The sequence below is a fragment of the Fundulus heteroclitus genome, unplaced genomic scaffold, assembly GCF_011125445.2.
Source record: "Fundulus heteroclitus isolate FHET01 unplaced genomic scaffold, MU-UCD_Fhet_4.1 scaffold_62, whole genome shotgun sequence".
Taxonomy (NCBI): Eukaryota; Metazoa; Chordata; class Actinopteri; order Cyprinodontiformes; family Fundulidae; genus Fundulus; species Fundulus heteroclitus.
The window spans coordinates 1,622,935-1,632,238 of record NW_023397055.1 but is presented as its reverse complement, the minus strand read 5'-3'; the positions used below and the strand labels follow the sequence as shown (position 1 = coordinate 1,632,238).

General features: G+C 38.5%; 1 long non-coding RNA gene across 1 annotated transcript; it reads left to right on the top strand.

The window, feature by feature from the left end:
• The first annotated feature begins 1,406 nt into the window (after positions 1 to 1,406).
• On the top strand, positions 1,407 to 9,304 carry LOC118561380. The gene is made up of 2 exons (XR_004930008.1): positions 1,407 to 1,458; positions 8,869 to 9,304. It is a non-coding gene; the product is annotated as an uncharacterized LOC118561380 (long non-coding RNA).

The window sequence follows — 9,304 nt, the reverse complement described above, 5'->3', positions numbered from 1 at the left end:
CAGCTGATCCAAAATGCTGCAGCAAGAGTTCTGATGAAAATCAACAAGTGGGATCATATTTCTCCAATTTTAGCTTCCCTTCATTGGCTTCCTGATAAATCAAGAATAGAATTTAAAATTCTCCTTCTAACGTATAAAGCCCTTAATAATCAAACTCCATCATATATCAGAGCTCTGATTACCCCGTATGTTCCTAACAGAGCACTTCGCTCTCAGACTGCAGGTCTGCTGGTGGTTCCTAGAGTCTCTAAAAGTAGAATGGGAGGCAGATCCTTTAGCTATCAGGCTCCTCTCCTGTGGAACCAACTCCCAGTTTTGGTCCGTGAGGCAGACACCCCGTCTACTTTTAAGACTAATCTTAAAAACTTTCCTTTTTGACAAAGTTTATAACTAGTGGCTCATGTTACCCTGAGCTACCTTTATAGTTTTACTGCTATAGGCTTAGGCTACTGAAGGATATAAGGATCTAATTTTCTCACTCTATAGAGTTCTACTGTACTTCAATTATGCATTATGTGTTGTCATTTCAGCTTTTAACTTTTTGCTCTCTCTCTTTTTCTTCATAGTAGGTACACCTGGTCTGGCGTTCTGTTAACTGTGACATCATCCAGAGAAGACGGCTCACCCGCTACTACCATCTAATGTAGAACAGATTACTAGATCAATGTGTGCTTCTATGCTTTTTTGTCTCTCTTGTTGTGTCTCTGTTCTGTCTTCTCTAACCCCCAGTGGGTCGAGGCAGATGACCGTTCATACTGAGCCCGGTTCTGCTGGAGGTTTTCCTTCCCGTTAATGGGGAGTTTTTCTTCCCACTGTCGCTTTATGCTTGCTCAGTATAAGGGATTGCAGCAAAGCCATGGACAATGCAGACGACTCTCCCTGTGGCTCTACGCTTCCCCAGGAGTGAATGCTGCTTGTCGGGACTTTGATGCAATCAACTGGTTTTCTTATAACAAAATCTTTTCATCTTACTTGGGAAAAGTTATCCCTCGAGCCATGACCTCAATATTCCCTCGGTTTAAACAAAAATACTCCGTACAGTGCTGAGGCAGCATTAGTGTGTTTAACTCGAATCAGCAGGATTGGGTAGCAGGTCGACCACATCAGAAGGACAGTAAAGATACCAGTGATCATCTTTAGGTTGAAACTGTCAGTTCCTCAGGTTCAGTTTTCTCTGCTGATCAAATCTTCTTTTTCTCTAAATTTATTCTTTTACCATCATTGTAACATTTTAAAGATCTAGTTGTTCATAATGCATGTAATGTGTTTCAGTGTTGGCTGCAGATGTTAAAGAAGAGGCTCCTGAAGAACAGAGTCCTGAGGGGGAGCAGCAGGAGTCAGAGCCCCTCCACATAAAGGAGGAACAGGAGGAACCCGGGGCCCGTCAGGAAGGAGAGCAGCTCCTGGTGAAGGAGGAGACTGATAGCAGCTTTCCATTAACTGCTGCTCCTATCAAGTGTAAGGATTTCAGGGTTTCCTCTGGGATTTCTTTAAACCATGGTGTTTTATTTTGGGTGGGTTGACGTCATCATCTAATATTTGGGAGCCAGATTGTAGGGGAGACAAATTATTTGGCATTTATTTGCACACTTACATAAGTTTAACAAGCACCAGTGGGATGCTAGCCGGCTAATCAAACAACATTTATGCAGACCGCTGGTTCAGCCGACATCTGTAATATATTTAATGAATTACAATATAAACAGATAATTTACTATGCCGTCAGAATTCATGATGAAGGCCAGGATTTCAGTCTTTGAGATGTTTGGCCAAGTTTGTTGTGCTGTTGGACTTTGTTGCCACCACTTTAAAGCGCTTTATGCACACAGGCTTGTCAAGATCTTTGGGTTTTCCTTCTTCATTTGCCTCATGCTAAAATATTTACAATCGATACCACGTCAAATTAGTGTTGTATCTGGATACAACGTTTGAATATTGGTACTTTTCAGAGTATTGATATTTTTGACAACCGTCGTCTCCTCTCTGCTCTATTTGCTTTGACTGCATGCTGTTTTTTCAGAACAACGCAGCTGCCTGTGAGACAGCGCCGAGGGAAGTAGGGAGACACTCTCTGAAGCTCTAGCTGCTGTCCTGAGACACATTTGGTACCCAAAAAAAATCAGAATATTCGATTAATGCTGATAAAAATAATTTTTATGATCACTAAACACAAAGTAAATCCGTTTTTAAATAATTGCATAACCACAAAACCAATGAAAACTTCGCTCTCAGCCTTTCACCAGATGGCTTATACTCACTCAAAGGAGAAGTCCGGTCAACAAGGAGAAATCAGGGGATCATTAGCGATACCTAAAACTAATACGTCCGTAGTGATTTAATTAATTTAGTGTTAATCAATAGGAAAATAAAAGCATAAATTGCCGTCTCGATCACTGTATGGGGGCGGCCATTATTGCCCATATTTGGGCATCCTGTGATGTCTCTGTGCGGTGAGGCACTGCGCTCTACAAGCTAATGTTGCTTGTAGCTTTTGTTGGATTACCAACGTGAAGAGGGAGGATTTGCCATCAAACTTCTGGCCAGAGAGAAAACACGTCGTCTGTAGCCAACATTTGGAAGAAGAATGTCTTCAAGATGACATGAGTGAGACTTTTCGGTAGGTTTTTCTTTTTTATGATGTAGAATTTGCCGGAACATCTGTGATACGACACACTTAGATAGAATGCTCACTGTTGTGAAGCCCACTTATTTTATGTGACTTTGGTCTTATTTTTTTCTAAAGTCACTTGTAAATGTCATGAGCTGCAGGTTGCAGTTTTTTTTTTTTTTTTTTGGGCTTGTTTCTGAAAGTGTAGTCGATTGTTCGGGGTCTAAACTAAGTGACGCTGAAATATCCCTCCGCCTCATAACGCACTGCAGCTCATCCTGACAGCAGCAGAGAGTAAACTCAGAAGGAGCCTCTCTGCCCGTATTTTCTGCAGTTTACGGTTGCAATAACTGATGATAATTGCTGAAAGTAGATTAGGCAGATCACCATTTTGAGCAGAGATTGGTTCTAAAGATGAGTTTTATACTCACTTTATAACATTGCAGAACCCAACGCATAAACCATACTTTAATGCTTATTTGTTTTCTTTTTATCTCTAAAATGTAAAATTTGTATTAATTTAAATGCTTAATACCATGTCTATCTTTAAGAGGTGAAAAAAATTTTATCGCATGAAAACGGATATTTATTTACAAGGGGACAGATATGGCATTGGGACTTGCTCTACAGTCGATACCGCGACCTGACTTCACAAACTGGGAGGTGGCAGTACTGTTCTTCACCAAGATGGCTGCCCCCATAAAAGGACCTTCAAATGAAAATTACTCTTAATTAGAAAAGCTGATTATTTATTGAACTAGGGCTGGACGATATAGAAAAATAGCATATCGATTAAATAAAAATGATATCGATCGATCTCCATAATTATTTAAAAAAAATTCAAAATATACATTTGAAGTGCAGCCCTGGCCATGTTATGCTGTTGCTCAATGACCTATTTTTAAATATACAGGTTAAAACACAACCCTTTATTCAACCAACCTTTTAATCAATCAATCAATTTTATTGTCAACTACAATTTGCATTGCAACCGAAAATTCAGTTCCAGTACAACCGTCCATCACATACAATTAAAAAACATTTTGAGGGGAACGCAGCCAGTTGGTCGCTGCTATTTCAGCGCAGACATTAGGTGTGTTCCTCCAAACTGCCCCGAACCCCGTCTTACACGGAGCCCACAGGCGCCCCAAAAATAGTCAAATCAGGACAGGACAGGTCCCCCTTTCGTTGCCTACCCGTCGAAATTTTTTTTATCAATAGCATTGAGAGACCAGCTTACCAGATCCATGATTTTTCATAGTTCGAGTTATTATGAAGAAAGTGCTCAAAAAGACAGGACAAAGCAAATAGCAGGAGAGGAGGGGGGCAAAGCAGATAAGGAGCTGCAGAGAGCTGAGATGCGACCGACCTCGAAGAGAGACAGAACAGATAGCATTTAGTCTACAAGAACTGTGTTTTAAAAAAGTGCTCTCATAGTCTACCCATTATTTACATGTCTAGCAACAAAAGACCAAAATAATCACTTGCCTTAGAAAATCATATATTTTTTTAATATCCATTTAAAGGTGCCATGTCACTATATAACCATTTTACATGGTTAATATTGCTGCTAGGGCTGGGCAAGTTAACGCGTTAATTCATTAGACTATTAACGGCGATATTTATTTTATCGCGCATTAACGCATGTTGCTCACATGCTTTCAGTCAGTGTCAGTCAGCACGCGTACTGGTGTCACAGCACGGCAGCACTCTCCCGCTCCCCCTCCCCTCTCGTACATGGCTCAGCGGCGCCAGCCAATCAGCACGCAGGCTCAGCCTGGCCCGCCCACTCAGCTCTCACACAAACTTAACACACAAACAGCTGAGAGAGACCGCAGCAGCGAAAAAACATGAACAGGGGAAGTAGCACCGTTTGGCTTTATTTTAATACCGTAAATGAAATCAAGCTGTATGTTTTGTAAAAAGCCGGTTCATTTCAGTGGAAACACAACAAATTTATCTAAGCACGTGAAAAAACATGAAAACGTCAAGCCCCAGAAATGGAGAGAGGAGAAAAAACTTCTCTCACTGCCCCGACAGACCCACAGACGTCTCTGACTGAGGCGTTTCAGTCCTCCAGGGAACATCCAGGTAGATCAGTGGTCATCTTCAGCAGCAGTTCATTCAAAGGAGCTTTCACCAGACAAGTTTGCCTGTACTGACATAAAATGGCCCAGAGGTTTCAAGTGGCACAATTTTGGTAAATGCTATGTTGTTGCTGTTTATTCTGTGACTGACAACATTATACACAAAATACAGGCATTTGTTAGTTCAAATAAGGATTTTTAAGTTCTATTTCCATCACCTCAGAATCAGAATCAAGTTTAATCGCCAAGTAGGTTTGCACATACAAGGAATTTGACTTTGTGATGATGGTGCAGACAGAAATAAGAATACAATAAAATAAAGTAAAATTGAATAATATATATATATATATATATATATATATATATATATATATATATATATATATATACAGAAGTAATATACATTCAGTAGACTGTGCGTTAATGTAACGAACAGTCATGCGTTACACCTGCAGCATAAATAAAGTTTAAAACAACTACCCACAGTATGTAAACCAATTAGCTTTTTAATTAGTAAAGAAAATAAAAAAAATAAATCGTATTTTAAAAAATTGCCTTATGGGCTTTACAGATGGGCTGTTTTCTCGATCAAGTCTGATCGGAGAATTTGAATTGCGTAGAAAAACAAGCTACATGGAAAGACAACTCCTTTTATGATCTGACCATTTTTGATCAAAGCAACAAAGCTGATGGCTTCTAAGCAGGTCCTCTGGTATTCAGCTTTGACATTAACACGGCCTCATCAGGGCACAACAGAGAATATTATTAAAGTTTATTAAATTTTGCAAGTAAAAGACCCAAGTAATCTCTTCAACAAGGCATTAAGCCTGGTGTTTTTATATTAAAACTGGGGATATGTAACGAATTTGGTGCTTTATTAGTGATAAATAATTGACCTTGTCTAAAAGACCCCTAGCCAAATAGTTAGATAAACCCAATAATATGTTTGTTCTTCCATTTGGATGTTTTAACATCTGGTTAAAAGGAGATCTGCGCTCGAGCAGACACTAAATCTCCATAAATCTTGTAGGTAACTGTATGTAATTCTAAAACAATCTGTCACTGTTGCTTTAATCCTCAATTTACCATTGTTGGTAAAATTAGTCATTTTGCTAGAAGTTTTATCCATTTAAGTCTTTAACCTTTGTGGCGCCTTATTGACGTCGTCGTCAGAATTTTATGGAACTAATTCCAAAACAATGCAATGGATATGCTGCTGTTGTCTGCAGTTGAAAAACCTGGCTTAAAACAACTACTTGCCATTCTTGCTCCGCGATATAAAGTTCCGGACTGGAAGTTTTTCTCTAACAGTGCTCCCTAAATTGTGCAACGAGTGCAGGGAATAAGTAAAAAATGAGCTGCAGTGTGTGTCCTTCCACGCCACAACCTCAGACCTCAGCCCTGCATCAGCCTCTCAATTGGCTTTATAGACAGAGAATGGAACCTGAGGAGTAACTAGTGTACTATTCCCACCTAAATAGGCTAATTTATTTATTTGTTATGTTTATTTTGGCCATTTTACTGCTCACTTTAGTTTATTCTTTGTCAGTATTTAATAACATCACCCAGGTGTTTTTAATTTGAGTTATGGGTAAAAATGTTGGTTAAATAAGGATTTAATTGGGATTTAGTGTTTGTGTGTTCTTTATTCAAAGTAAGTCATTTAGCAATATCATAAGAGCCAGGTTTTAAATCTTTTGGATAATTATCGATATCAATCAATATGCATTTTTTTTATCAATATGCTTTTTTTCAATATCGTCCAGCCCTACTTAGTGGCATCCTAAATATTTGCTTCTTACTTGCGCCTCTACTTCAAGATATCCAGTAAATGTGGTGTTCAAAATTTCTCCGTCGCTTCAGCGGGTAACGTAAAGTTTCAGAGTTTATTCTGCTTTTATTGAAACATTAATTAATTCATCATAACTTTTGATTTAATGCCCACCTCAACATCTTCACCCATAAGTTTTTCTTCTTCATATTTATTGTTCATTTATATTCTTTTACCTCATAGTGTCTGAATTGCATCCATTACAGCCCCAAGAGATTTAATAAAAAAAACAGGAAATCTCACCTGATGTTGTTGCTGCACAGCTGCTGCTTTGATGCCATCTCTTCTGCAGACTCAAAAATTCAAAACAAAACGCCACTCGGTACCGGGCGCAAACACCATTTGTTAAATATTCACGGCCGCCCCATGTTTTTTTTTTTTTTTATCTGGTAATGTGGTGTTTCTATTGTAGACTTCTGTAGTAATAAAAATCTGTTCTAACCGTATTTTACCATATTTAATCTAAAAGGCAGAGGGATGTTTAGAGCTTCATTACTGGATTCTCATATCACAATGCAACCAGTGCCTGAGAATGTTTGTTCTCTCACACAGACATTAAATAGGACAGATTGTGTCCACCCATTCAGGAGCGTGTAACAGTACGATATCAGTGTTGATAACATTGGTGGAGAAGATCAGGCTGTAATGCAGATGTGTCCTTCTTTCCTGTCTAAGTATGTCAGAACTTTTGCCTTCTGAGTCTGTTTATCTGTAATTTCCATGGCAACCAACTTTGCAGTCCAGTATCTGTAATCTCATAATCTGACCCATTCTGTCATTTGCCCAGTATGGCAGGGATTAGTCAGTCTTGGTCCTGGTCTCACCTCCCTTTGTCCCTCAAGTTCCCTGGGTAACACCCTAACTATTGGTTGTCCAATTGAAAATGCATGCAAGCTAGTGTGCATGCATTTTCCTTGTTAGTTTACCCTTTCTGGCTGCACACTTCTGGTGTTTGTGTCCAATTATCTTACAGGTTAGCTTGCATGTTAACTGTTCATTTTAGTGCCGCTGTTCTCACTGTATACTTTGAAGATGGCTGAAAGTCGCAAGAAAGCAAATCACATACAAGTTTAGCACATTTTGTATCACGCATGGTAGCTTTTTAAATTTTTTTTTAATTTATTTATTTTTATAGATTGCCCACGACTTCAACACAATAATTCAGATATGGTACAATGAACGTACAGAACGAAATTTCGTTTGCATACTGCTTGAATATTACAGTAAATTACAGGATAAAATGTGGCAGTGATTTAACAGTAAACAATTGAAATGTAAAAAATTCAACAGAAAGAGAAAGTGTGCGATCAGTGTACAGGTGAGTATTTTTAAAAAACATTTGTATGTGCACAACTGATTGTGCATAGGGCAGAATTAAATAAATTTGTTCTCTGCTTTTAACTCATCACCTTTGGGGAGCAGTGGGCTGCCATGTGCGGCGCTCGGGGAGCAATCTGGGGTTGAGGGTCTTGCTCAGGGACCCAGAGTGCAGGCACTGGGGATTGAACCGGGTACTTGCATCCTTCTCTGAGTGCAAGCGCGCTGCTCTAACCACCAGGCCACTACTCTCCCTGGAAACCTATAAATATATATATAAAATAACCAGATATTTGTGGTCCAGAACAAATCATATTCTCCTTAAAACAGCAACACTTTTGACTAGTCTAGATTTTACATGGAAATTCTGAAGTTTCAAGATAAATTCATCATCCAATAAAACACCCAGAAATTTGATCTCATGGACTCGTTTTAAATCAACACTGTCAATTATTTTGATTGCACTGTTTTCTAATTTAGTATTTTAAACAGCTGTCTAAGTAGGTATACTTGTCTATTATTATTATTATTATTATTATTATTATTATTATTACTATTACAACTGATTATCAGCATATTTAAACAAAGAAAAAACCTTTCCCATTTTACAAATAAGTTACAGATGTAGGTCAGCGTGTCTGAAGTATTGATTAATTATCTTTATCAATAAATGTGAAGTTAATTCTATTCCAATGCATTATTTTTTTAATTCTTACATTTATTGACTAAATGAATTTCTTATGTATTTTCCAGAATGTCCTCATCCTGCAGGTTCACGTAATTTATTTGTTCAACTTCTTTTGCAGAACAAATAAACATTAAAAAGCCATGGTGATTTTGCAAGGAACTGTTAACAAGCAAAGGCATAAGAAACAGTTAAAACTAAACACTAAGAAAAAGTAGTTAAATCAAAGAATTAAATCTAACTAAATTACTTAAATATATCTTTATTAAAATGTGCCTCAGTTGAGACTGAGATCGATATCCTTTCTAATTTGCATAATGTGTTTCAATGTTTACTGCAGATGTTGCTCAGAAGCGGATTGTTAAAGAAGAAGATTCTTTAGACCAAAGACCTCGTGCCGACCTTAATCAGCCAAGTCCCCCTCACTTAAAGGAGGAAGAGAAGGGAGTCTACATCAGTCTGCCAGGAGAGGAGCTCAATGGGAAGGAGGTGATTAATGCCATCAGGTTTCCAGTTGCTGCTCCAATAAAGACTCTGGATGAAGAGTCTCTGCTGCTCTCACAGCTTCATCCAGACCAACTTAAAGGCAGAGAGCTTCCAGAGGAGAAAGATGGAGAAGAATCCGTCAAGATACAAGATCATGGAGATGCTTCCATTTCTTTAGAGTCTGAGAAGGATGAAGAGGACAGTGATGTAGAACACAGTCTCTCAGAACTGAAATGCTCGTCAGACTCTGGATATAAGAAATGTTCTACAGAGAAGAAAAATGTGGACTC